The sequence below is a fragment of the Notamacropus eugenii genome, chromosome 1 (genome assembly GCF_028372415.1).
Source record: "Notamacropus eugenii isolate mMacEug1 chromosome 1, mMacEug1.pri_v2, whole genome shotgun sequence".
Classification (NCBI taxonomy): Eukaryota; Metazoa; Chordata; class Mammalia; order Diprotodontia; family Macropodidae; genus Notamacropus; species Notamacropus eugenii.
Window position 1 is genome coordinate 15,338,931 of NC_092872.1, and position 27,203 is coordinate 15,366,133.

Sequence of the window (27,203 nt, forward strand, 5' to 3'; positions counted from 1 at the left end):
CCTAAGAGGTGTAAGACAAAGAGGAGCAAAAAGGAAAGTGACTTTGACATCAGAGAGAGCTGCTTGCTGCCTAGTGACCTTAGGTAAGTACCTTAGTTCTTCTGGACCTAAGCTTCCTCATCTATGAAATGGAGGGGACATATTAGATGATCTCCCAAGGTCCCTTTCTACTCCTAACTTTGATACTTAAAGTAGGAGTCAGCTTTCAAGACATTTTCTTAGGGGTAACCTTGCCCTTCCAAGTGAAGTGATCAGAATGAGGTTATTTCATTACAGAAAACTGAGCCACTAGCAATCACTAGAGAAATATTTCCCTTTAGAGGAAGACACTGATCACTGAAAAATTCATTTTCCCTTGAGTGGAGAGGATTTGTTATAAATCATCCATTTACCTTCATGAAAAAGCACATAGTTTTGAAATGCCTGACTAGAATAAATAGTATAGACTATGATCACGGGAGACAGTTTTTCCCTGCAAGAAGCCAATGGGCTCATGGAGGGAGTGAACTCATAACAGCCTCGTTAGTATCATACTTTAACTATGCTAATGTATAAATGAGTTAATAAACTCAAGTATTTGGGAAAAATAGATATTTTGTAATGATGCAAAAAAATCTGTCCTTATACAGATATAATAGATAGATAGGCCTTTTAGGGATGAAAATGATCAGAACCCGGAATATATTTAATGAGGAGGAATTCCTTCAGCATGAGATCTGTTTGGAACAGAACTCACACTCTCTCATTTGAGTTGATTTGATTTCTCTGATAAGATTATCATGTTGTTTTTTGTTTGTGTACACGTGTATAATCATCTCTCTACAAAATCTAATAGGTTAGAAATCCTTCCCACTGAAGTTTGAGGGCTCCACCGCCTGGACGCTACATCTTTCTAGTCAACCCACAGAAAAGCTTTTGCTTTTCTGAGGCTGTATTGTAAATTAAATGTTCTGGGCACTTCTTGCAAATGAGGGGAAATAGGAAGATGTGTTTTTCTTTTATTATGAAAATATTAAAAGTGAAAGCTTAAGACAATTTTTTTTTACTTTTGTTATTCTTCATTTTTAACACAGTTCATATCACATAAAACAATTCCAACTTTTGGTCAGGTGATGCTTCTTTTAAAGCATTTACAATACAGACCACAAGTGAATTTTTTTTAACATTAAACAACTGAGACAACAATAATAACTATGTATGCTAATTTCACAAGCCCTTGACCTAATTGTCTCCACACTATTACTAGGAATTAAAGGACCCTAGTTTGTTGTTGGTCTAAAGTCCTAAGCCTAATAGCTTAATTATAAACTTAACCTCGGATGTTCCCCTACCAACACTATAATTGAATAGATCTGGTATTAAGCTTGCAAACCTTTTGACTATAGGAAATTGCCACCAAGAGTAGGGACATTGCAGGGAAACAATATCTCCCCAACTTCATGTCAATTCTAGGCAGGAGTAGATTGTTCACTTGCATTCAGACAGGCTTAAAGTCTTCCAGATGTCAGTGAGGAAACTGAGTCAGGAGAATCCTACCTCAGCCCAGGCTGAACTCTCCCACCCTTCCCATGAGATCACCTTTTGCAGTTCATACCACCATCTTACAGGCTTACTGGCATCATTGATTGGAGGCTCAGATCACCTTTCTTGCTACACATATCTGGAGTTAGACTCAGAGCAGTCAGTTAATAGTCCCATAGAATCTTAAAATAGCAAATTCCAATAAGCAGGTTTCAGATATGACTATAATTTCACATTGGCTAAGGAACATCTTTTGAGGCAAGTCTTAAGTGGCTTACATGCCTTTCTATACATTTTCTAGTTCCTGATGAAATAACTATCATAAAATCAAATTTACCATTAAACCTTAACTTTTCCATCAATGCCAAATTTTACCCAAGGTTACCTGCCTCTAGGAAACTTAGACTAAAATTCTTTTCCCCAAACTAAAGATGTCTCTGATTTAGTCTCAGTAATTAATTCAGTCAATTGTTTCAATACTAATTGCTTTTACCTCACTTTGTAACATGTCCAATTTTTCTCCTCATCTCTCCCCTCCCCCACCCCATAATACCTTGCATTTTGATTACCCCTTTCCTCAATTTACCATCCCTTCTATCACACCTCACCCTTCCCTTATCCCTATCTTCTCTCTTTTCTTGTAGGGCAAGATAAATTTCTATACCCCATTTCCTGTGTTTCTTATTTCCCAGTTACATGCAATAATAATTCTCAACATTCGTTTCTAATACTATGAATTCCAACTTCTCTCTATCCCTCCCTCCCTCCCTCCCTACCCATCCCCACTGAGAAGGCAAGCAATTCAATACAGACTAAACATGTGTCGTTTTGCAAAAGACTTCCATAACAATCATGTTGTGTAATACTAACTATATTGTCCTCTGTCCTACTCTATCCTCTCTTATTATTTTTATTCCCTCATTTGACCTTGTCCCTTCCCAAGTGTTTATTTCTAGTTACTCCCTTCTCCCATTTGCCCTCCCTCCTATCATCCCCTTCACCCCACTTGTTACCTCATCCCCTATTTTCCTGTAGTGTAAGATAGATTTTCATACCAAATTTAGTGAGCATGTTATTTCCTCTTTAAGCCTCTCCCCTTCTCCCTTTTCTCCTCCATTGAACAAGATTTTTCTTATCTCTTTTATGAGTTATAACCTGCCCCATTACATTTCTCCCTTTCTCCTCCCTCACCCCTTAATTTTTATTTTATTTTATTTTATTTTGTGGATATCATCTCTTCTGATTCAACTCAACCTGTACTCTCTGTCTATATATGTGTGTGTGCATGTACAATCCCTTCACCTATTCAAATACTGAGAAAAGTCTCAAAAGTTACAAATATTATCTTTCCATGTAGGAAGGTAAACAGTTCAATTTTAGAAAGTCTTTTATGACTTCTCTTTCCTGTTTACCTTTTCATGCTTCTCTTGATGCTTGTGTTTGAAAGTCAAATTTTCTCTTCAGTTCTGGTCTTTTCATCATGAATACTTGAAAGTCCTCTATATCACGTAATGACCATTTATTCCCTTGAAGTATTATACTCAGTTTTGCTGGGTAGGTGATTCTTGTTTTTAATTCCATTTCCTTTGATTTCTGGAATATCATATTCCAAGCCCTTCAATTTCTTAATGTTGAAGCTGCCATATCCTGTGTTATCTTGATTGTATTTACACTATACTCAAATTGTTTCTTTCTAGCTGCTTACAGTATTTTCCCCTTGACCTGGGAACTCTGAAATTTGGCCACAATATTCCTAGGAGTTTCTCTCTTCAGGTCTCTTTCAGGAGGTGATAGGTGGATTCTTTCAATATTTATTTTGCCCTCTGGTTCTAGAATATCAGGGTAGTTTTCCTTGATAATTTCATGGAAGATAATGTCTAGGCTGCTTTTTTGATCATGGCTTTCAGGTAGTCCCATAATTTTTAAATTGTATCTCCTGGATCTATTTTCCAGGTAAGTTGTTTTTCCAGTGAGATGTTTCACATTATCTTCTAGTTTTTCAAACTTTTGGTTTTGCTTTTTAACTGCTTGGTTTATCTCATAGTCATTCAGTCCCCTGAACTCAATTCTCTCTTTCAAAAAACTATTTTGTTCAGTGAGCTTTGGAACCTTCTCCATTTGGCTAATTCTGCTTTTTAAAGCCTCCTTCTCCTTATTGGCTTTTTCAACCTCTTTTTCCAGTTGAGTTAGCCTCTTTTTAAAGGTGTTATTTTCATCAGCATTTTTTTGATTCTCCTCTAGCAAGCTGCTAACTCACTTTTCAAGCTCTTCTATTGCCTGAGCCCAATTTGAGTTCACTTTGGTGGCACTGGAGGCATGGGCCTTGACTTCCTGTGAGAGTATGCCTTGTTTTTCCTCATCTGAAAGGATGGGAGGAGACACCTATTCACCAAGAAAGTAACCTTCTATTGTCTTATTTTTTTTCCCTTTTTTGGACATTTTCCCAGCTAGTTACTTGACTTCTGAATCCTTTGTCAAGAAGATGGTCCTATTAACCCTCCTCTCCCAAGTATCATGTTCAAGGCTGAGATTTGACACAGCTGCTCGATTTTCTGGGGCTTTGGGTGGGGACAGGGCCATCACTCAGGGCTGAAGTTTAGATCAGTTGCTCCCTACTGCCAGAGGCTTTAAGCTGAGCTGCCTCAACAATGGGCCCAGGTTGCTTCCCAGCCACCATAGCTGCCTGCAGTCTGCTGTTGCTGCTGCTGCCATCACCTGGGGCTGTTGTGGGAGGAACCCCATTCTCCTCTCACCCAGCTGGGAAAGTCCTCCCACATTGACCTTTGGACCTTTCTTTGTTGCTTGTTGTTTGAGGGATCTGGGACCCTCCTGCTGGAACTCTGCCCTGGAGGTCTGTTTAGGGCCTATTCCTCCCAGTGCTGCATGGCCAGGGCTGGGCTCTACTCAGCGTCCCATGAGATAGACCTTTCCTGTTGGCCTTCCAGGTTGCCTTTGGCTGGAAACTTCTTTTGCTCTATTGTTCTGTGGCTTCTGCTGCTCTAGAATTTGTTGAGAGTCATTTTTTCAGATATTTTGTGGATTGTAGGAGAAGTGCTAGAGTCTATACGTCTTTCTACTCCACCATCTTGGCTCTGCCCCCCACACACACATGCACAATTTTTTTATTTGACCTGATAGGAGTCCTAGTTTGGCATTACATCTATGTTAAACTTGCCTAAGTTGACAGATCCTCAAGTATGATTTTGACAAATAAATAAGTATCTTATAAATAAAAGGGATTCTGGCTTTAAAAAAAAGAATTGGCAAGTAAATGTTTAAATGTCTACATTGATTTCAGTACTAAAGGAAGGAACAGTACAGTCAAAATAAAGGGTATTTGTAGGATTGGAGGTGAGAAAGGGAACCACAAGTTTTTCTATACTTAACCAACTCAACAGACTGATACTCTTTGTCCTATTATGGCATCTGTATTAAACAATTTCTTAGGCTCATGATGATGGAAAGACCATTGGCTCTGGTTAAAGGATCTGTGTTCACATCACATCTCTGATGCTGACTACCTGCATTACCTTGGTCAATGTCATTCCCTTATCTGAAAAATGAAAGGATTAATCTAGGTGATCTCTGAAGTCTCTTCCAGCTCTTGATCTATGTCCCTATGATCCTACAACTATACATAGGCTTAGATAGAGTTAGTCGTACCATACGATCATAGAACTATAAAAGTTTAGAGCTGGACAAAACTGCGAAAATGAAAAGGAATGAAAGTTTGCCTGGAAAAAAGAGATTCTTAGAATATAATTTAGGTACTATGGAGCATTTTTTTTGTCAAAGGTAGAATTAGGAGTAAGGGGTTCTCATTTCTCTAAATCCAAATTTACTCTCAGTTCTGATTAAAATCAAAATCATCTAGCCCAAAGCCCTTGTATCACAAAAGAGGAAATTTGTATAAGTAGAAACACTGATAATGTATGTCTGTTTATTTTGTATGTGGTTACTTTCTGAGGTAATTGTTTTAGTAATTTTAGTCAAATCTCTAATGTTTTCTGAAAAGACTCATCTGAAAAAATTCATTTTCCTGAGTTCAAATCTGACCTCATACATTTATTAGCTGTGTGACCCTGGGCAAGTCACTTAACCCTGATTGCCTCAGTTTCTTTATCTTTAAAATGAAGTGGAAAATAAATGACATGTCACTCTAGTGTCCCTGTCAAGAAAACCCCAAATGGAGTCACAAAGAGTTGGACACGACTGAAAAATGACTGAAAGATAATTAGTGTTCTCTAAGCAGACCATCCTATCATCTACAAAATGCAGAAATTTTGATCCCTCTTTGTGTATGCTTGTTCTCTCAATTTGCTTTCTTGCTTCATTACTATAGATAGCATTTCAAAAATTATATCAAATAATAATGGTGATAATTACCAGCTAATGGCCTTGTAAGAATACCTAATCAAATGCATGATCTACTACTCTGCTCCTGGCCCATATGATCATTGTTTCCCCATTTGCTTTTGAGTTCTTGTCATTGCCTGGCATGCTATCCTCTCTCCCTTCTAGTCATCTGGCCTCTTGGAACCCTACAAATTGCTTGACAATTGTACTCCGACCTTGGTTGCTCCTTGTCTAAATGCAGTGATAATTTTCCTCCCCTAAAATGAGAAATTTCTCAAGTTATTACTATTGCCTTGGCTTCCTATAATCTATCATCCTAAAGTTCACTTCTATGAGAGTTGCTACCTTGACTGTCTCTTCAGATAGCTGCCATGGTCACTCTATCATTTGGCTCCCAGTGTCCTCTTCTAGTCTCTAGTGATCTGGTCTCCCTTCAGGACAGCAAATTATTTCACAATGTTGGACTTCAGTTTTCCTTGCTACAAAATAAACGGTTGAATTATTTGCTTTTTCCAGTTCTAGAAGCCTATGCTTTTCCTTTCTCTGAAGCAAACTGTGCCACAAAGACCTTATTTATACTTTTTCCTGAAGTTTACCAACCAGACTTCAGGATTCTGACAGTTCACACTAGATTGACTTGACTCCATTATGCTTTACTGGGATTGTATTCATTCCCCCCACAAACATCTTGTTCAGATCCAGAAACAGGCCAGAACCACAAGTACCAGATGGAATGTTACAGAGAAGGGAGTCATGAAAGGGAGTAAAGACAAGTCCAAAGCATTACTAGACCAATTTTCACTGGACTTATGTTCTTTTTCCTTTGAACAAACACTGGCTCCCCATCAAAAAGTATTTCCCCCTGCCCTCAAGAAAAGGAGTCACCTCTCTTCATTTCAAAGGACACATTCAAATGTGTTTGGATTTTGACTGTAAATAGAACTGAAACTCAATCTGGATGTGGAGAAAGAAGAAGAAATTCTCCCTTCCACCTCTGCCTTGGTAAAAAAAATAATCCACGTGCATTGTTAGAAGACTGTAGTGACTGAATATGATTCTGATACTTATCCCTAGCAAACTTTGTATCTTTTCTCCTTTAGTAGTTATTTTTTTCTCATTCATTCATGAACGTATATTACAAATCTACATCATTCAAGACAATTACCACAGGCAAGGTGCTGGAATGATTAAATATGAAGAAATAAATGTTGTCTAAATTAGACTAGAAGAAACTTATAAAAGGAGTTCAAAGTCCTATGAAATCAAATGAAGAACTGCTTGTAGAAAATTTCACAGAGTGAGTGGCATTTGAACTGAGCATTGAAGTAGGGGCAGGATGTCTACCAGCAGAAATTGGAAAATGAATAAGTCAAATATAAAGAACAGTTTCTGTGAAACTATTCTCTTCTACCTAGGAATGTGCTTCACAACGATGAGTTGTCTAGTTTTGCTAGTATATAGAATGAATGAAAATGAGTGTTGAGACATTTGCAGAAGATTTGAATTCTGAGTGAAGGAATTTAGACTTTATCCTATAGGGTATACTAAAGTAGTAATTGGTAGCCAGAGACAAAAGGAAAATGATCATTAGCCACTGACACCCAAGTTGGTAAGATTTTTCAGAGCTAGCATACTATTTGTATTTTTTCCCTCAAATTGTTTTTCATTTGGGTGATACTTTCTGTTCTAGCATCAAGACCATCTTAACATTGCTTCGGGAAAAAAGTGAAAAAATAAACAAGCAGAAAAAAATCGGTTTTTCATACTAAATCAACTCTTTCTAACTCCATTGAAACTTTTGGGTTGTCCCCAGAGTTAATTTTGGCTCCTACTAAAAGTTAATACTAATCTGAAAATGATCCTGACACACAAGGGATGTCACTGTCTTGGCTTTCAGAGTTACCAGATGGGTATTCATTTTGGGGAAGCTGAAATGATATATTACCAAATGCTGACTGAAAAATATTCAGGAATAGCATGGCTTACTCTGTATTATTTTAAAATTCTGCCAAAGGCTGCTGATTGATTTTTTAATGCACATGTCTATGGATAGTTAGTTGAGTTGATGAGAACAGGATAATAATGAGGCCAAGGTTGTAGAGTTTTAATGACTCACAGGCCAACATTCCTTGGGATCCCTGGTCACAGACCCAATCCCAGACTGTGGTCAGTTCTTTCAGCCACTACATATCATTGGTCATAATGTCAAGAGACTGGATGGCTTACCACAAATTCATTTATTAGTACTGAGGAACAACTTCATATATGCTCTATTGAGTCATTGGGACAGCAAAGTCATATTTGTTTTCTCTCAAGTCAACAAAACACGCTTTGTAATAGCCATCAAAGTACTTACACATCTTCTAAAGAATGTATATCTCTCTATTCATTGCTACAGAATACAATTTTCATCATAGGAGAAAAAGGAAAGTTCTCAGGGAGTTTTGTTTGTTTCCTTTTTCTTTTTAACAGACATGAATTGGGCTATCATAATATATTTTGGTTGAAGCTATGTGATATCACACTAAGCTACCTTCCAATATGATACAAGAACGTATTAATCATGCAACAGTAATTATCATAGGATCATCTATTTACAGCTAGAAAGCACTTGGAGATTACTGAGGATAAACTCTTTGTTAAGTTAAAAAGAAAAAAAAGGAAACAGAGGTCCATTGAAGGTAAGACTTGCCTAAGGTCCCACAAGTGTAAGTTGTAGAGATGGACTTTCAACTCATTTCTCCAGTGTAGGCTGGAAAGTCAGGTGGTATAATGAACTGAATGTTGGACCTGAAATCCAAAGAGAAGTAGCTTCAAACACTGACTTTGATAATTACTGGGTATGTGACCCTAAGCAAGTCACTCGACCTTTCAGAGCAAGTTTTTGCCTCTGTAACATGGGAATAATACTTATTCTTCCTGCTGTTGCTTCAAGTAGGAAAAGTCATTTGGGAAGATGACATAAGTCTTCAGATTGAAAGGAACACTGGAGCCGAGCCTTAAAGTGAACTAGGGATTCTAAGAGGAAGAAATGAGGAGAGAGTGAATTCCAGACATGGGCGAGGCCAGATTGGATTGGTAATAAAATGATTGATACACTACTTTCATGCCTTCTGTTAAGCACTGATCTTCCCCATACCATCCCTGTTCTCCACTTTCTCAACAAGGATTTCTGAAGGGGTTAGTATGTGGATACATCCCTAGGCTATGACCCTTAGGTTCTAATAAAAGAGCTTCAGGTGGTGGTGAAAACACTCTCTTGAATTTGTATTCTAATCTAGTCTTTGGACATTCTAGTACATATTAAAACAAGCAGAACCCTAAGGCAATACAACTAGAATTTTTCCCAGAGTGCTGATATCCAAGTGGCATACTGACTCAGTGACAGGACCAAGATATACCAGGGTTATCCCCTACTCCAGTCAAAATAAGTTAGGCTAGTTTGTCCCTAAAAGGTACCAAAGTTGGGACTTGATTGGCCCAGTGATGGAGCTTACTTCAGTACAAACTCAAGATGTGCTTTCCTGACTGTGCCTTTGTGATAGCCTCTGTACCTATCTGAAGTAGTTTACTGGCCACCTAAAGGCATAAAAGGTTCACCAACAAGGATTTGAGGCCCTTCTGATTTGGTGGACATCCCAAGATCATGATAGGTACCACACTCAGCCTTGCTGAACAGATATATTTTCATAAGGAGATAGGTAAAGGGGAAAAAAATCTTATCTTAGCTAACTGTTCAATGACTTACAAGTGCTTCATTTCATCTATCACACCTGAACTACCAGGATGCCAGGCTCAGTTAGGCCCACTCCAAACAAGCATTCCAAGGATGGCCATTTCCATGCCTTGTGCCTTGTGGCCCTTTGCTAGCCTGGACTACACGGTACCACAGTACTTCTTTGCCTTGACCCAGTACAATTGACCCTTTGGGTTCCACCACCATGATACCATTCTAGGGCCCACCTTACTCTCCAGTCCTTGCAGGATTATGGGCCAGAAACTCTTGAGAATGAACTAGCTCTTCTCCCAGTGCAACTGAACCTATATTAAGACTCTCAGCTGTACCCACACTCTTTTCCCGCTGTTACCCTTCCTACATTGCTACCACCCCCATTTTCTCTTTTCTTCTTCCATCCACCCCCATTATTTTTGGTGCAGATGACCAAATTATGAGCTACAGTTCCATTGCCAGAGTATATTTTAGTAATAAGGTTACCAAAAATTGATCATTTCAGCTTCTTTTCAGACCTTTGAGTGACTCTACCTTGCATCCCTAAGGTCCAACTCAATTCTAGAGACTCCCTGAGCAACTGAATGAATTCACAAGTTCTTCTAGCTCCCCTGGGGATTCATGTTGTCTCAATAGTCAGGAAGAACGTAGAGAACCCAGTAGAGTCCAGAAGATATCAGCAATCAATTCAGCAATCAATAAGCATATAAAACCTTAGTATGTGTCTCTTATGCTGAGTACTGAGGATACGAAGAAATTTCCAAAGGAGTCCTTGCCTTTAAAATGCTTACATCCTAATTAAGAAGACAATATGTATGTACATATGTGTATATGCATGTATATGTGTATGTGTATACACATATACATACACATATACATGCACATGCATATGCTTATATATACACACACAAGATACAGAGAGAGTAGACACAATATAACCTTAGAGAAGAAAGCACTCACAGGTTAGGGAGATGGAAAAGTCTGTGGCAGAAGATCGTTCTTGAGCAACCCAATGATTTAAACGCAATCCTGGATTTCTTCCAATTCTCAGAAGAACCCTTGGACTGAGAACACCTTTTTACAGGGTCAGGAGTCAGCTCTTGAAGAGACTCACAAGACAGGTGATCAGAATGGCCTTTTAACAGATGAACTCCAAACAACTTTACAAATCCTTGTGATATTTGCTTCATTAAAGTTTCTGAGCTTCCTTTGTTTCTGCTGGGACATGTCAGACGTCCTTAACCCTCAACTGTGCACAAAGCATGACTCTCATGGCACCCTGTTAAAAGAATTAATGACTTTGTCAATACACATGAAACAGTTATGCACCTAGAAGAAAGACAAAAGAATTAAATGGTATAATTTCTCTCTTTTTGGTGGCTTGTCTTTCCCAGTCTTCAAGCCCCCTTGTTGAAGTCTGAAAGGGAGCATGACAGAGGTGTTTTAAACCTCCACCTTGAAAGTTTCCTTCCAGGCAGCATGTTCTATGATAGGGGTGGGGGACCTGCAGCCACGAGGCCATATGTGGCCCTCTAAGTCCTCAAGTGTGTCCCTTTGACTGAATCCAAACTTCACAGAACAAATTCCCTTAATAAAAGGATTTGTTCGGTAAAACTTGGACTCGGTCAAAAGGCCACACCCGAGGACCTAGAAGAGCACATGTGGCCTTGAGGTCACAGGTTCTCCATCCCTGTCTATGAGGCTAAAGTGAGATCCCCCTCAGACATCACCATAGATGAACATAGAGACATACAGATGGATGATAGATAGATAGATAGATACATACATACATACATACATACATATGTTCATATATACATACATACATAGACAGACAACATTTATATAAAACTTTCAGATTTACAATGTCTTACAATCAAGAATCACAGAATGTCAGAGCTAGGTGGTATCTTAGGTATGATCTGAACCAGCCCAGTCTCTTTATAGATAAAGAAATGGAAACTCAGAGATGGAAAGTGATTTAATTAAGGCCACATAAGCAAGTAAATGGCAATGTCAGGACCATAATTCAGTTCTCCTGGAGCTAATGCTGTAAAATGGAAAGCACACTGGATCTGGAATTAGGACAATTGGGTTCAGATCTTGGCCGCTTGTTGTTACCCTGTCAAGTCTCTTTCTGAACCCCAGTTATGTTGTAGAATGAGGGTATTACACTAAATTACCTATAAATACCTTAGTTTTTTTCTTTGTAGGATGAGAAAATTAGACCAAATTATTTATAAAGACCCTCCTAACTCTATATCCTACAAACTAAATCCTAGGAGCAGATTTATGGATAGAGGATTCCCATGCAGAAACCTAAAAGTGAATGTTGACAATCTTTCAAAGCAAAACTCACCCACCCATCTACCAACATTCTACACAAAGTGCTTAATAATGCATTCTCATTTATCCTATCACGGCTTTGTTGACCATCTCTTCCCAACCTATGATTTGACAAATAAGGAAACTGAGAAACAGAGGTAGAAAGGAAGCAGATCTTGGATTTGAGTTCAGTTCTTAATCCATATTCTCTTCCCAGTGCATCACATTATTGATATCAAGAAATAGTATATATTTTTTTGTCTGAGATTACCTTCCATGAATATTCTATGTATTGGCTGTGCATTTCCTAGTCTTCCCAATGCATGGTGCCCTAGGTCATTCCTTAATAGGAATTCCCCATTGTGGCAGGATTTCACAGCTGCTGAGAAGAGATACTGATAGAGTAGCATCTTTCCTTTGTTTTCCCCAATTCATAATTGGCTGGTTCTTTCTTTTGTAGGATGTGTGCATGGGGGAGGAAAAGAAAAAAGAGAAAAAAAAGAAAAATAGAAAATAATGGGTGGAAAAAGAGTGTTAACAGAGAGGGAATGCTTGTAGACAAAGTGATAATGGGAGAAAAGACAAAACAGATGGTGCCTAGGAAAAGAGAAGTGTTTTTTTTCCTTGATGACAAGGTCATGGAGAAGTTGTGCTAATGAGCAGCCTCCAGGTCCATAGCTTTCATCTCCATGACCCTTTCAGAGAACTCTTCCATGAACATTCTCAGGGTTCTGATTCCCAGTCTGGGAAATGCTGCATTAATGCAAATGCATGAATGGTACCTCTGGCTATCACCTATATTCAATGATGCCCTCTCCTTGAAGGATTTTGGTAGCATCAGTCAAATATTTTGCATGTGGTTACAGTGCTTGCTGATGGAGCCAATAGTTCCCATGCCCATGCCCTCTACTGACAACTGATTTTCATGTTTCATGAATCCATGGCATCATCAGTGAAGGTACTCAATCATATGTCATATATCACATGTCATACATCACATTTCATACAACAAAACTTTTCAATTCCTTAGTGGAACTCACTCTTCATAAGTTACTGTGCTTGAAAGTAATCATCAATTGGTGGTCAACTCCCTGGCAATGAACCTCTCCTTACTTCTTGAGTTGATAGGCAATAAGCACATAGCCTGTCACAAGATCTATCCCTGAGCCTGGTAAGACCTTTCAGAGCTTGTGTTCCATGAACAAAGGGTCTAGAAGGAGGATGCAGGGGTGGTAGAGCCAATAAGGGCCAATAAAGGGACTATAGAAAAAGGAATCGTTTTGTCTAGAAAACATATCATATACCATTCTCTTAGTAGTTGGAGAAATCATAATTTATGGCATTTGTGTTATGGGAATGTGAAAGGAGTTGTTCCCTATACCCAGAGTGCATGCCCTTCTCACTTTTAACTATCTGAATCTTTTCTTCAAGACTCAACTCTGGCACTCCTCCCTTTAGGAAGCTTTCCCTCATTCCTGACACTGTCACCATCATTGATTCCTAATGCAGCTTCCTCCACCAAGTACTCTTGTTTACTTACCTGTGTGAATTTCATAATAAACACATACACATCTAGTCAAATAAAAGCTTCTTGAGAGCAAGGAATATTTTTTTTATTTCTTCATTTCAGGTCCCTAATACAATTTCTTGTATATGTTAAGTGCATAATGGCATATTGAATTGAATTGATTTGTCTTCAGTGGTTCTTGGAAAATCTATGCTACATAGTGATCATCAATGCCTCAGAGAAAAATATAGAGTTTACTATAAGAAAAAACAGAGTAAAGCAAATGAATAGATGAGATTCCCACAAAATGCTATTTGAGGTTCTAGGATGGAAAACAGCATCTTTGGTTGAATGGTTCTGGTGTCTCTGGTGGTCGTTCATTTCCCACCACCTTATGGCATTTTCCTCTTTCAACATGCCTGTCATTTTGTTGCCTACAATTTGCTTTGAATTCCTTGCCAACATCTCCTTTTGGACAACACAGCGATTCTTTAATCTCTGCTTCTCATGTGCAATTTGCTTAAAATAGCCAAAATGCCTCTGTATTCAAAAATTAGTTTAGTTCAGTAAATGTCTATCATTAGACCAGTTTAGTTTTGTATAGTCTCTATACAGGGAGAAGGTTTCCCTCATTCAGCCAGACCCCCGAAGCAGCAAAAAGGACCTTGCAGTAAGAGTGAGGGCTCAAATAATGAGGGGTGACTATTCAACTTTTTTAGTCATTGTAGCTCAGTAACAATATAATCATTATTTACCCAATTGGAGAGCCAGCAGGACATCTAGGCACTTAAGGTTGGTCCAATCCAATGGGCTACATTGCTTTAAATAAGTCTCCTATTCTTTTTGTTTTCACCTGTGAATTTATTAAAGCAGGGAACTTCTGACATGGAAACTCTCTCTATTGATGCTGGTCAGAAACTTAACTGTAACTTCTTTTTGGAGAGTTGACCAGGGCACCAAGAAATGAAATGACTTGCCCAAGGTCATGCAACTAGAATGTGTGAGGATACAGACTTGAATCCAGGTTTTTGTGACTCCAAGGCCAACCCTCACTATGTAACGGTTTAGAAGATAGCTCTGACCTTCACCTCTCAGGCTTCCTCTCTCAGAGATACTCCAGTTGTGACTTACCACTAGGAGCTAATGTCATTTACTATATCTGATATATCTTACCCCAATCTTTAGCTGTTAAAATCCCAATTTCAGGGCTCATATCAAATACTGCCTTCTGGTCTCCTGATCGAGATAAAATTTTGTTCTACTTTGGACTGCCCCAGCACTTTATTTATGTTTCTGTCATGGTTTATTCTATTTTATGTTATAGTTATTTTAAAAAGTTTTTCTCCTAAGCAGAAGCTATGGCTCCAAGGGTTGCATGGTGCTGACTAAAGTAATGTGCTGTGATGGATAAAGTGCTGGATTTTGAGTCAGAGTATCTTGATTCAGAGTACTGTGCTTATAGTCAGAGAGACAGGTTCAAATCTTACTTCAGACACTTACTAACTGTGTGACCCTAGGCAAGTCACTTAAACTCTTTTAAACTCAATTTCTTCATCTACGTAATGGGGGTATTGAACTTGATGGCCTCTAAGATTCCTTCCAGCTCTAAATCTATGGCTTTATGACTTTTGACCTCAGGCAAGTACTGTTCCTCCTATCTGGACCTATGTGAAATGTGAGGATTGAGATGAATGATTTCTAATTCTAACTCCAACATTCTACAATTCTAACTCTAGCTCTAAATTCTATGATCCTCTGAAGCCTTCCCACATTGGAGAAGCAGGTGGGAGAACTCAGCTGAGACATTCTGACACAGGTTGTGGAACAAGGGTGAGAGTAGAAGTATAGTGTGAATAGGTCAGTGACCAGGGGTGCAGGCCTTGGAAATGAAGGGAGCGGAGGGGGTAGTGCTTTCTGTGATAAAATGATAATGGTAACCACAATGGTAACCAAGGTAAGCAGTCTCTGACTTTAATAAGTTTAAGCCAATGATGGAATCCAAAGAAGAATCTGGGTCAAATGGAAACATAACCATATCCTTGGATAACTCTCAAAAGGCAAACTCTAAGACTTAGGAAGCAAGGGCTCAGTTCCAGATGAGTGGGGAGTGGGAACGGGGAGGGGGGTGTGTTGACTTAAATAAAGAGAATTTCATTTTCCTGTGTTTGAATTTTTAAGTGAAGCCAGGTGTACTTAGTCCCATATTTTACCTTCCCCGCTAAAAGTTGCCTAAAGAACTCCCATCAACACCACTCCTCTTATTATCTTCCATAGCATTCTGGGACTTTACACAATTGGTGGTAACCCCCTAGTACAGGACTTCGTACATTATGAACACTTAATAAATATTTATTAAGTAAATGAATGAATATGTATTTTCAGGTGATGTGATAAGCACTATAAGGGGTAATTTAAAAAGTAAGATCTTCAACATACAGTTTATAAAGTATAAAAGAAATTAAAAAGTATCATAGAAATCCAACTGCCATATTACAATCCTGATTAAACTGATTACTTCAGCTATCTTCAAGATTGAAAAGAATAGATTAACTCCAATAAAGTTAATGGACTCATTTGTGCCATCATCTGTTCATTTTGTGTATATAGGTCCCTCCTAGAGTTTTTCTGGAGTAGTCATATGCGACTATGGAATATTCTCTAAGACTGTGAGCCTTTGGTTAACTGAGATACTTCCATGGATCCATAATCTCCTTGATGTGGGTATAGATGGAAAGTCCTCCAAACATCCCATCCTAATCAATTCTTGTATATAGCGTTTCACAAACTCTTTATAGAGGATACTGTTCTCAAGGTCTCTCTAGAGTTCTTTCTTTGATTAAAAAGGACTAAAGAATTATGTTATACATGTGAGCCGTAAATGGAAGACAGTGCACATGAGCAGAGTTTAGTGTTGTAACCAAAATAATTTACAGTCGAGTGAATCTGGCATATATTTAATCATATGCATAATGGTTCACGTGCAGCATGGTAATCAGGCATAAATAGTAAGTAGTTCATGTAAATAACTGTAATTACTATCAGTTTTATACCACCCTACCAGGCATTTCTCAAGTCAGCTGGGAGGAAAGGAAGGGGAAACTCCACAAATCCTGGAGCTTGAATGAGACCCTCTGTAGAACATGGGAAATATAACTCAGGGGAACCTAAAAAGTCAAATGTCATCAGTCCTCCAGAACAGAATGTTGTGGCCTAGATATTCTGGGTACCTGTAGTTAACACCCCTACAGCCTAGGTAATGGGAGTTGAGACCAGGTGAGCAACTTGAGAGAAGGATTTATGCCGTATGTATCTTTATATTTCCCTCCCCTATTACATAGTTTAGGACCTTGCACAGAGTGAGCATTTAATCAATATTTATTGAATTAAATAATGTGTGCTGGGCAGCATGGTATAATATAAAGAGCACTAAACTTGAGGTCAGAAGACCTGAGTTCAAATTCTGGTTCTGACACTAACTTTGTGACATTGGTCATTGGTCCTAAGATCATAGGCTTTAAAACTGAAGAGGACCCTAGTGATGCAACAGGAAGTGGAATGGGTCTGAAGTCAGATAATGTGGGTTTGAATCATATGTCTATTACTTAACTACTGTTGTCATCTTAGCTTTCCCTAAACCTCAGTTTCCTCATCTGTAAAATGAGAGGTTTGTACTAAATGATAAATGCCTTCTAAAATATCTTCCAAATCTCAATCTATAACTCTATGGTCATATAGCCGAACTTCCTACTTTTAAAGGTAGGGAAATCCAGAGCCACAAAGAAGAAACAGTTGTATTCATACAACTAAAGATTATGGAGCCTAAGGCAACATCAGCTGGGGAAGCTGAAGGTTTTGGAGAACTGTTTGCCAATCTGGGGCTACCCTGTCATAGTTTAGCCCCTCTTCCCAGACTAAAGATGGTAAGAGAAACATTGGAGATAGTTTCCACATTGAGAGTTCCATACACTTATTAAATCATGGGTCTAGCTGGTCTTAAGGCATATGAAGCCTTTTCCCTTTCATTGTGGCAATCCTTCTCCAACCCACCCGACAATTATAGGCACACATATACATACATACATGCACACATACATACCCACACACATAAACATACTTCACTGAGGGTCAATAATGTAATGCATTCTAGTGCATTCCAGGGAAACTCAAACTAGGTTTTGCACAAGATACTGATAGAAGATGAGGGAACAGTGATAAATACTATGAGCTGTTCCCCTAGCAGAAGAAAGAACTGAATTAAAAGGTTTACTTTTCATAACACCTTGAAAAATAGGCTAACTCAATTGGCAAAAGAGGTTCAAAAAGCCAATGAGGAGAACAATGCTTTCAAAAGCAGAATTAGCCAAATGGAAAAGGAGGTTCAAAAGCTCACTGAAGAAAACAGTTCTTTCAAAATTAGAATGGAACAGATGGAGGCTAATGACTTTATGAGAAACCAAGAAATCACAAAACAAAACCGAAAGAATGGAAAAATGGAAGATAATGTGAAATATCTCATTGGAAAAACAACTGACCTGGAAAATAGATCCAGGAGAGACAATTTAAAAATTATGGGACTACATGAAAGCCAGGATCAAAAAAAGAGCCTAGACATCATCTTTCATGAAATTTTCAAGGAAAACTACCCTGAGATTCTAGAACCAGAGGGCAAAATAAGTATTCAAGGAATCCACAGATCACCACCTGAAAGAGATCCAAAAAGAGAAACTCCTAGGAACATTGTGGCCAAATTCCAGAGTTCCCTGGTCAAGGAGAAAATATTGCAAGCAGCTAGAAAGAAACAATTCAAGTATTGTGGAAATACAATCAGGATAACACAAGATCTAGCAGCTTCTACATTAAGGGATCGAAGGGCATGGAATATCATATTCTGGAAGTCAAAGGAACTAGGACTAAAACCAAGAATCACCTACCCAGCAAAACTGAGTATAATACTTCAGGGGAAAAAATGGTCTTTCAATGAAATAGAGGACTTTCAAGCATTCTTGATGAAAAGACCAGAGCTGAAAAGAAAATTTGACTTTGAAACACAAGAATTAAGAGAAGCATGAAAAGATAAACAGCAAAGAGAAGTCATAAGGGACTTACTAAAGTTGAACTGTTTACATTCCTACATGGAAAGATAATATTTGTAACTCTTGAAACTTTTCAGTATCTGGGTAGTTGGTGGGATTACATACATACACACACACACACACACACACACACACACACATATACACAGAGATAGAGAACACAGAGTGAATTGAATAGGATGGGATCATATCTTTAAAAAATGAAATTAAGTGGTGAGAGAGGAACATATTGGGAGGAGAAAGGGAGAAATGGAATGGAGCAAATTATCTCTCATAAAAGAGGCAGGCAAAAAAGACTTTTTAGTGGAGGGAAAAAGAGGGGAGGTAAGAGAGAAAGCATGAAGCTTACTCTCATCTCATTCCACTAAAGGAAGGAATAAAATGCACACTCATTTTGGTATGAAAACCTATCTTACAATACAGGAAAGTGGGGGAGAAGGGGATAAACAGGGTGGGGGGGATGATGGAAGGGAGGGCAATGGAAGGAGGGAGCAATTTGAAGTCAACACTCTTGGGGAGGAACAGGATCAAAAGAGAGAATAGAAGCAATGGGGGGCAGGATAGGATGGAGGGAAATATAGTTAGTCTTACACAACACGACTATCATGGAAGTCATTTGCAAAATTACACAGATATGGTCTATATTGAATTGCTTGCCTTCCAAAGGGAATAAGTGGGGAGGGAGGGATGGGAAGAAGTTGGAACTCAAAGTTTTAGGAACAACTGTCAAGTACTGTTCTTGCTACTATGAAATAAGAAATACAGGTAATGGGGTATAGAAATTTATCTGGCCCTACAGGACAAAAGAGAAGATAGGGATAAGGGAAGGGAGGGATGATAGAAGACAGGGTAGATTGGTGATAGGGGCAATTAGAATGCTCAGCATTTTGGGGTGGGGGAGGGAGAAATGGGGAGAAAATTTGGAACCCAAAATTTTGTGGAAATGAAAGTTAAAAGTTAAATAAATAAATTTTAAAAAAAAGATTTACTTTTCCTTCCTCTTCTAGAGGCCTAATTATAGACCAAGTGGTTGATTTAAAGGAATTTCTGCTCCCTGCTCTTATCGAAAATTCTACCATTCAGGGATTATCCAGTAAATAAGTAAGTAAATTCCCAGCTTAAGGGAACCAGTTCAGGGTCAGAAAGATAGATTTGAAAGTCATTTACAGCTTCATAGAATCTCAGTAGGAAGGGATGTCAGAGACCTGATTCAAGAGTTCTTAACTTGGGGTCCATGAACTTCCGATAATTATATATAGAGAATTGCATCTCGATATGTTTGGTTTCCTTTGTAATCCTGTGAGAGTCTCATTCAAGTTCCAGATGGCACAGTTCAAATTTGACCTCAGATACTTGCAAGCTATGTGACCCTGGGCAGGTCATTTAACCCTCTTTGTCTCAGTTTCTCATCCAGAGAAGGAAAAGACAAATCACTCCAATATTTCTGGCAAGAAAATGCCAAATAGGGTCATAAAGAGTTAGATATGACTGAATTCTGAAGTGACTATGGGAGTCTATTTAATACTATGAATTTTATTTCACACATTAGAAAACATTATTTTGAGAAGGTCCATAGGTTACAACCAGACCGCCGAAAGGCGCCATTCAGCCTGCAAAAATTTTAAGAACCTCTGATCTAATCTAATCAACATCTGCACGAAAATCCTGCCTACCTCTTTGGCAGAGATATATACCTTCCACTACTCTGTACTTTAAATGTGTCACTTAATTTACCCTACTTAATTTCCAGCTAACACATAGCTGGCTTGCATGCATTAAGAATGAGAGTTCTGGAGGGTGACTTGGGAAGAATAAGAAGTAAGTAATTGGGAGGGATGCTAGGTCTATCCAGAATACTCAAGTCTGGAGGATTATTGGTCAAAGAACAGTAAGAAACTGATGGACTTCTCTGGAGCGGGAGAGGTGGAGAGTCAGGAGGTGGGAAAACAGAAGGAACAAAAAGAGAAATAGTCAAATAAGAATTTCCCCATTAATTTTGCCTGGAAGCAACACTGTCCTGTTCAATCCCTTCTATTTCCCCAGAGGCTCAGTCCAATTGGCATTTGAGGACCATTCTTTCCTTGCCAAGGATCTCAGGTATCCCTACAAAGCTCAGCCAGAGCTAGTATAGGGAGCCTGGAGAGCTGAAGCCACTCAGTCTCATTGGGTGCCTGGATGTCTCCTTAGGCTCCTTAAGAACCTCAGAGAAGCAATAAAACATAACAAGAAACCAGTGGGAACTGGGCAGATAGCAGGACTGCTCAGCCTTGGTGAGACAAAGACAGTGAGCTGGCTGTACAGATGCAGAAATCCAATTTTCTCAGACATAAGCCTTGGGCAAGCTATGGACAGCAAACAGAAAATATGGGGAGGGGTATTTTTCCTCATGTATGCTGGCATCCATGCCCAATGAATTCCTAGAGGGCAGGTGCTCTTTTGGTTTTTTCTTTGTATCTCCCTTGGCTGACATAAAGCCTGGCCCATAGCAAGCACTTCATAAAGGCTTGTTGAACAACAAACCAAAGGCACTAAGCGTGTGTATTTCCTGTCAGTCAGTGTTTCATAGTGTATATTCAGCCTTATTATTAATATTCATTTCATAAGTTATTAACAAGAGGCCATTCCATTAGAGATGTCAATATAGATGGACAACATTGACTTCATGCAGTAAATGTTCTATTTCATTGATCAGATATTTTCCTATGTGTGCAGGATAGTCAGATATATAGAACTGATTCTTTACCTGCAGGCAGAGAGCAGGCTGCTGCCAACCCATGGCATGCCTTCCCTGAGGTTTACATGGCTTGGGGAGAATCCCCATTTGTTCTATTTAGAAAGTGCCTCCAATGAACAAAGCATTGGATGATGCAAAAAGAAAGAGTCCCTACCTTCAAGAAGCTTGTACTCTAATTGGAGATGTAGCACATACAGAAATGAATGAATAGAAAGAACTTTCAAAAGGGAAAGAATGTTAATAACTGGAGGTAAAAGGTCAGGAAAGGCCTCAGGTAGAAGGTGTCACCTGAATTTGGAGAGAGTTGGAAGGATTAGAGGTAGTGGTGAGAATAAAGTATAAATTTAGGAAGATGGAGGCAGAAACAATCCTGTGTAGATTGTGTGGGATGAAAATAGAGTTCGTTGGAATTAAGGAGTTACTATTCTATCTCATGTGGGATTGGAGAGCCCCTATTCTCAACATCTCACCTCACATGTACCTGGGACTACTAGGTCTGTATCCCTATTCTACATAGAGCATTCTGACAAGAGCTTAGATAAGACATGCTCATGGTCCTCGTAGAATCAAGTGGGTTAATTCATTGACATCACTTTGTGAGTGTGGAAGCACTGACAGTTGAGGGGAGAGGACGGGTGCAGGAAATGTTGAATATGAAATGAACAAGATTTGATAATGATGGAATATAAAGTGGTAAAAGACAGAAACGATGATAAGACAAAGATATGTAACAGACAACTTAAGACAATCATAGTGTGTCATTGAAAGAAGTACAAAGAGCAGACGCAGGGAAAATAATTTTAATTTTGGACATGTTAAATTCAAAGAAGCAGCAGAACATTCAGTTGGAGATGTCCTTTAGGCAGTCAAAGGAGATGGGGTGTGAAGATGTATTTGGGAGTAATCTGCATAAAGAAGGTAGTTGAAGCAGTTGGAGTGAATGAGATTACTAAGGGAGAGATTGTGTGTTCGGCCTAATGACCGTGGGCTACCCGAGTCTGCTTACCTTTCACAGGTCTTCGGTGATCAGCTGGATAAACGTATTGAGAGAAGAGACTTTCCAGAGTCAAACAAGGTGGTAGGCTTTATTCAGGGTCTTAGTTATGTATCCATATGCAGTGCGAGTTCTTCCCCAGGAGAAAGGGACCCTCCTCCTCCCAAGGAGCAAGGATCATACAGCAAAAGGATGAGAGCAGAAGAGGGGAGGGACCCCTGGAGGGGACCCCGCAGCAAGAAGGGGGCTGCCTCAGGCTTTCCTGTCCCTACTTAAGCTCTCCCAGCCGCATAGTTTGCACGTGAATACTGTGCATGCTCTCAGCCCTAGCTAATTAACAACAGGTGTGCTCAGACCACGGACCAATCTCAAGGGTGGGATGCTCTCCCCAGCAAGTTTCCACTGAGAAGAGGTGGAAATACAAGATAGCTTGTGTTTCACTCCTCAATTCCTAGCTGTTCCCTGGGGGACCTCGTGAGAGATCTGAGGTTTAGAAGCCCTCACTTTTACCTGCCTGAAACCGTTCACGTGAGAACTGAGCTTACATCCCAACAATTGTGGAGAGGGAAGAGAACCGAGAACAAATTGTTAGGGAACGCCCAAGTAGAGGAGTAAAGAAGCAGACAAGGAGCAAAGCTAGGAGACAAAAAGAGAGTGTTGGAAAGGTGGGAGAAGCAGGAATTTGCAGGATTGCTGAAGGAAAGGAAAGAGAGGATATCCAGTGAGAGCTGGTTCATAGGAACAAATGCTGAGAAAGGTAAAGGAGGATAAGGAGTGTGTAAAAGTCACTACATTCGGTGATTAGGGGGTCGTTCCTGACCTTAGGGAACATGGTTTCAGTAAATACATGGAAATAAATGCCAGATCCTCTGGAGTAGAAAATAGCAGCTGATAAGGAAGAAAAGGCATGGAATATAGCCAGCTTTTTCAAGGAGTTTGGGGAAGCAACTAGAAGAAAGAATCTGTCTGGAAAATATGAAACAAGAAATACCTATTGTTTGCTCTATATACACCATATTTCTTCAGACCCTTTACACACACACACGCACACGCATGCGCACACTTTTCTATTATGAGCTCAATTTTCTTTTAAATGTCCACTTTCTTTTAAAGCATGAACATGTTATTTGTTTAAACAAACATTTTCTGTCATTGATCTTTTTATATTCAATTCCTTTCTAATCATTCAGAAGACCTTATGGTGCAAAGGCAGTTCAAATCTGTTGAATGATCAAATGTTATCTATTAATTTATAGATCTATTTTGAGTTTAAAATCTTGAGAAGGCAGATTCAGCTTTGTTTTTTCTTTTTAGCATTTCAATAGGAGTTGGTTCACCTTTCATTTAGCTATAGCTTTCCATAGATTCTATATACTTTCGCTGCATTCATCTTTCAGATGAATGCAAATTACTTCCATCTTTAGAATATAATCTAGTTTTTGCAAGTCCCTGGCTAATTCTTAATCCAATTAGAACTGTCTAGAATAGCATTTCAAGTAGATTGGATCAGGGACTACACTGCTGCTGTCCTTGTTTATTCATCCTTACTCCACAGCGCTAATCAAGCTTGCATTCCAGTGCTCTATGCATAAAGATGTTTCTGTGGAAAGGGATCCACAGTTCAGTCAGGGACAACTGAGAGGAAGCCTCATTGAGGTTCTGACATAATTTACAGGGTCATAAGAACTGGGAAGTAACAGTATTAATGAGATAGCAAATTTTGACATTAACCTCTCCCTCAGCACCTCATTGCTATAAGCCTAGGGAGCTCTTTAAGAAAAAGCTAGTTAAGAAACATAGGCTACTTTTGGGGGATGGGGGTGTTTTGTGTGGTTTTGATCTATGAAATCTAATGGTGAGGAGGAGATTCAGTTGAGCCCCTCCCTTCTCCCTTAAGCTTCACAGAAAACACACAAAGGAAAAATGGTGAGATAAGTGACAAAGAACACTCCTATAGGGAAGGGGCTAGCCCAGGGTAGGGGAACCTGGGGCTTTGAGGCCACATGTGGCCTCCTAGGTCCTAGGGTGCAGCCTTTTGACTGAGTCCAAGTTTTACAGAACAATCCTTTTATTAAGGGAATTTGTTCTGTGAAGTTTGTATTCAGTCACAGGGCTGTACTTGAGGACCTAGAAAGCCACATGTGGCTTCAAGGCTTCAGGTTCCCCACTCCAAGCTAGCCCATTACTACTATTTGAGATACTGAAGACTTGGGAAAGAGATGCCTTTGTCAGGGTCAGTTCACAAATGATCCACTTATTTATACTAGGAGGAAAAGAACAATCTGACCTTCTGCAGATGTCCCTTATACCCTTAAAAGGCTCATAACTAAATATATCCTTCTGTTCCAGATGATCAGATAGAAGACTGAGGGTGCAGAGAAGAGAGGGGCTCATTTAGGCTCTCTCAGAACATCCAAGGCCACACCTTTGCATAGTAATTTCTTGGCTCAGTGAAATGGGGATACCTAATTCTGTGTAATGAACACAGCAGCCCAAATCACATCTAGTGTAAAAGAGATAGCACCTTGCTTAGCATTTTCAAACAGTGACTCACTGGAAGCTTGTTTAAAACATACACACACACACACACACACACACACACACACACACATACACTAACACAGCTGTCTTTTTAAAATGTGATGATTAAGGCCGTCATATACTCAGCAGGTAACAAAGGAAAATTATTGAAACATAGACCATAAAAGAGATTATGGAAAAGATTTCATGCTCAGAAACCTGGGAAAGAGCCAATAAAGCACCTTAAAAAATAACCGCAGGAGTCAAGCTACACAAGAATTAACACTGGTGCAGGAGGAAATGACAGGACAGGGTCCTCAGAAGAGGAACCCTGCGTATAATGGCAGATATTGTATGTACTGTTCCATATTGCTGATTTTTCTTCTTCCATCTCTATTACTTTTTTTATAATTTTTTGTTTTAAACGATGACTCTCTCAGAGAGGAGGAGAAATGACAAAAGGTAGAAACTAGATGATGTAAAAACAAAAGATATAAGTAAAAATCTATTTTAAAAATTGAGGCAGGGAAGGTGGGGCAGGGTGGTAAAGGGAGAAAATAAAAACTGCAACCATACCTATACATATACATGATAGGTTAGACACATGCATATTTGGCCCTGGGATAAGTCACTTAACCTCAGCTAGCCTCAATTTACTCTTCTTGAAAACAAGGAGTCAGATGAGTGTGTTCTGAGGGAAAAGGACAAAAAATAAACCTTTGGAATCATTTGTGAAATAGGCAGAGAGGCTAAAAAGGAGGAAGGAATTAATGTAATAAAGAAACCATACTCCACCACTTCTCCCCCATGGTGAAAGTAATGGAAGGGCAGTCATAGCACTGACATTTAAGGGAAGGAGAAGCTTCTTTTTAATAGTTTTTATCTGGGCCTACCACAGGAATTCAGGACATTATATGGCCCACAGATTTCTCTATAGGTGGCTGCAGACTTTCTGGAGTTGAAGCAGACGGTCTTTGGAAGGTGGGATGCAGGGTGGGCTGTCCCTGAGGCCTGTGGAATATGTTTAGCACTTTTAACACTCACCTTGTACAATGAAATTCTTTTCCCATCTATGTTCCCAACAGCAGGAGATCCCTGGGAGCAATGAAGCTTTTAATGCAGTAAATATGTGAGCAGGTACTGGGAACAGGAGATTAAAAAAAAAACCAGTAGGTTCCCAGAGATGGAGATATTTATTGTATTTCTTCCTGTTAAATATTTTGAGCATTTCTGTACACATTTTTGGAGGGGGTCAGCACATCTCCTCTTCCTAACTTCTCTATTAATGCCAAGGACCAAACCATTGTCCCAGTTCCCCAGGTTTACAACTTAGACATCATCCTTTAGCCCTATGCTCACCCCCCATATCTAATCTGTTGCCAAGTCTTGTTTCTTGTGTGCCCTGCTCCCCCTTCTCTCCCCTGACACTGCCAACAATGTTGATGTCTCACACCTGGGCTAGTACAATAATATTATGACTGACCAGACTGCCTCAAGTTTCCTCTTGTTCTTTCATCTTCCACTCAGCTATCAAACTGATGCTCCTAAAGCCAAGATCTGACTACATCACTCCCCTATTCAATAAGCATCAGTGGCTCCATATTTTAACCTACAGAATCAAATATAAAATCTTGTGTTTAGCTTTTAAAGACCTTCATCTCCTAGCCCTTGCTGTCTTTCTAGTCTTTTTATGCCTTACTGCCTTCAACATATAACTCTGGCCTCCTTGCTGTTCCTTGAATAAGATATTCCATCTTTCCACTTTGGGTATCGTCACTGGCTGTCCTCCATGCCCAGAATCCTGTCCCTCCTCACTCTCCCTTCTGATTTCCCTGCAGTCCTTCAAGGCTACCTTCTGCATGTAGCCTTTCCCCGTCCTCCTTAAAGCTATTTCCTCTTCTGACGTTCTCTCCATTGTATCCCATATAAGTTTAACTTTGTACATCTTTTTTTACAACTTGTTTCCCCTCTGCATTGAATTGTGAGCTCCTTGTAAAAAGGAACTGTCTTTGCCTTTCTCTGTATCCCCAGTGCTTAGCAAGATACTTGTCGCATAGCTATCACTTAATACTTGTTGACTTGATGTTGCAATCCTGGTATATAACCAAGCAAGTAGAAAGTTATTTATTTTCAAAGGGCACCAGAATCATTAGCTTTTCCCAGATCTTATATTCCTGCTTCCTACAGTTTATGTCCAACAGTTTTCCCTCCTGCCATTGGAGCTTTCCACTGATTGACTTTATTCACCTAGTTTTGACCAAAACTCTTGGAGAGCTTGGAGGATTTGAACCCTTTACCATCAAATTAGTAGAAACTTATTTCTGAAGAAGTGAGAAAATGCACCTCCATCTCTTTGTCGCAGAGGTGGTTGTGGGATGGCACATACACTACATAAGCCTTGGCTCTAAGGGCCAATTATATAA

The 27,203-nt window shown here is 39.3% G+C and overlaps 1 long non-coding RNA gene across 2 annotated transcripts in view; it reads right to left on the reverse strand.

Moving 5' to 3' along the window:
• The window catches only part of LOC140534148 (uncharacterized), a 182,393-nt gene that overhangs the window by 45,472 nt on the left and 109,718 nt on the right, over window positions 1–27,203 (reverse strand). Inside the window, exons 3-4 of one of the 2 annotated variants that reach the window (XR_011977178.1) lie at window positions 10,568–10,886; window positions 8,096–8,667 (exon numbers count right to left, since the gene is read on the reverse strand). This is a non-coding gene — a long non-coding RNA (uncharacterized lncRNA). Of the gene's footprint in view, window positions 1–8,095; window positions 8,668–10,567; window positions 10,887–27,203 lie in introns of those variants that run through there. The other variant, XR_011977179.1, reaches the window with a different exon arrangement.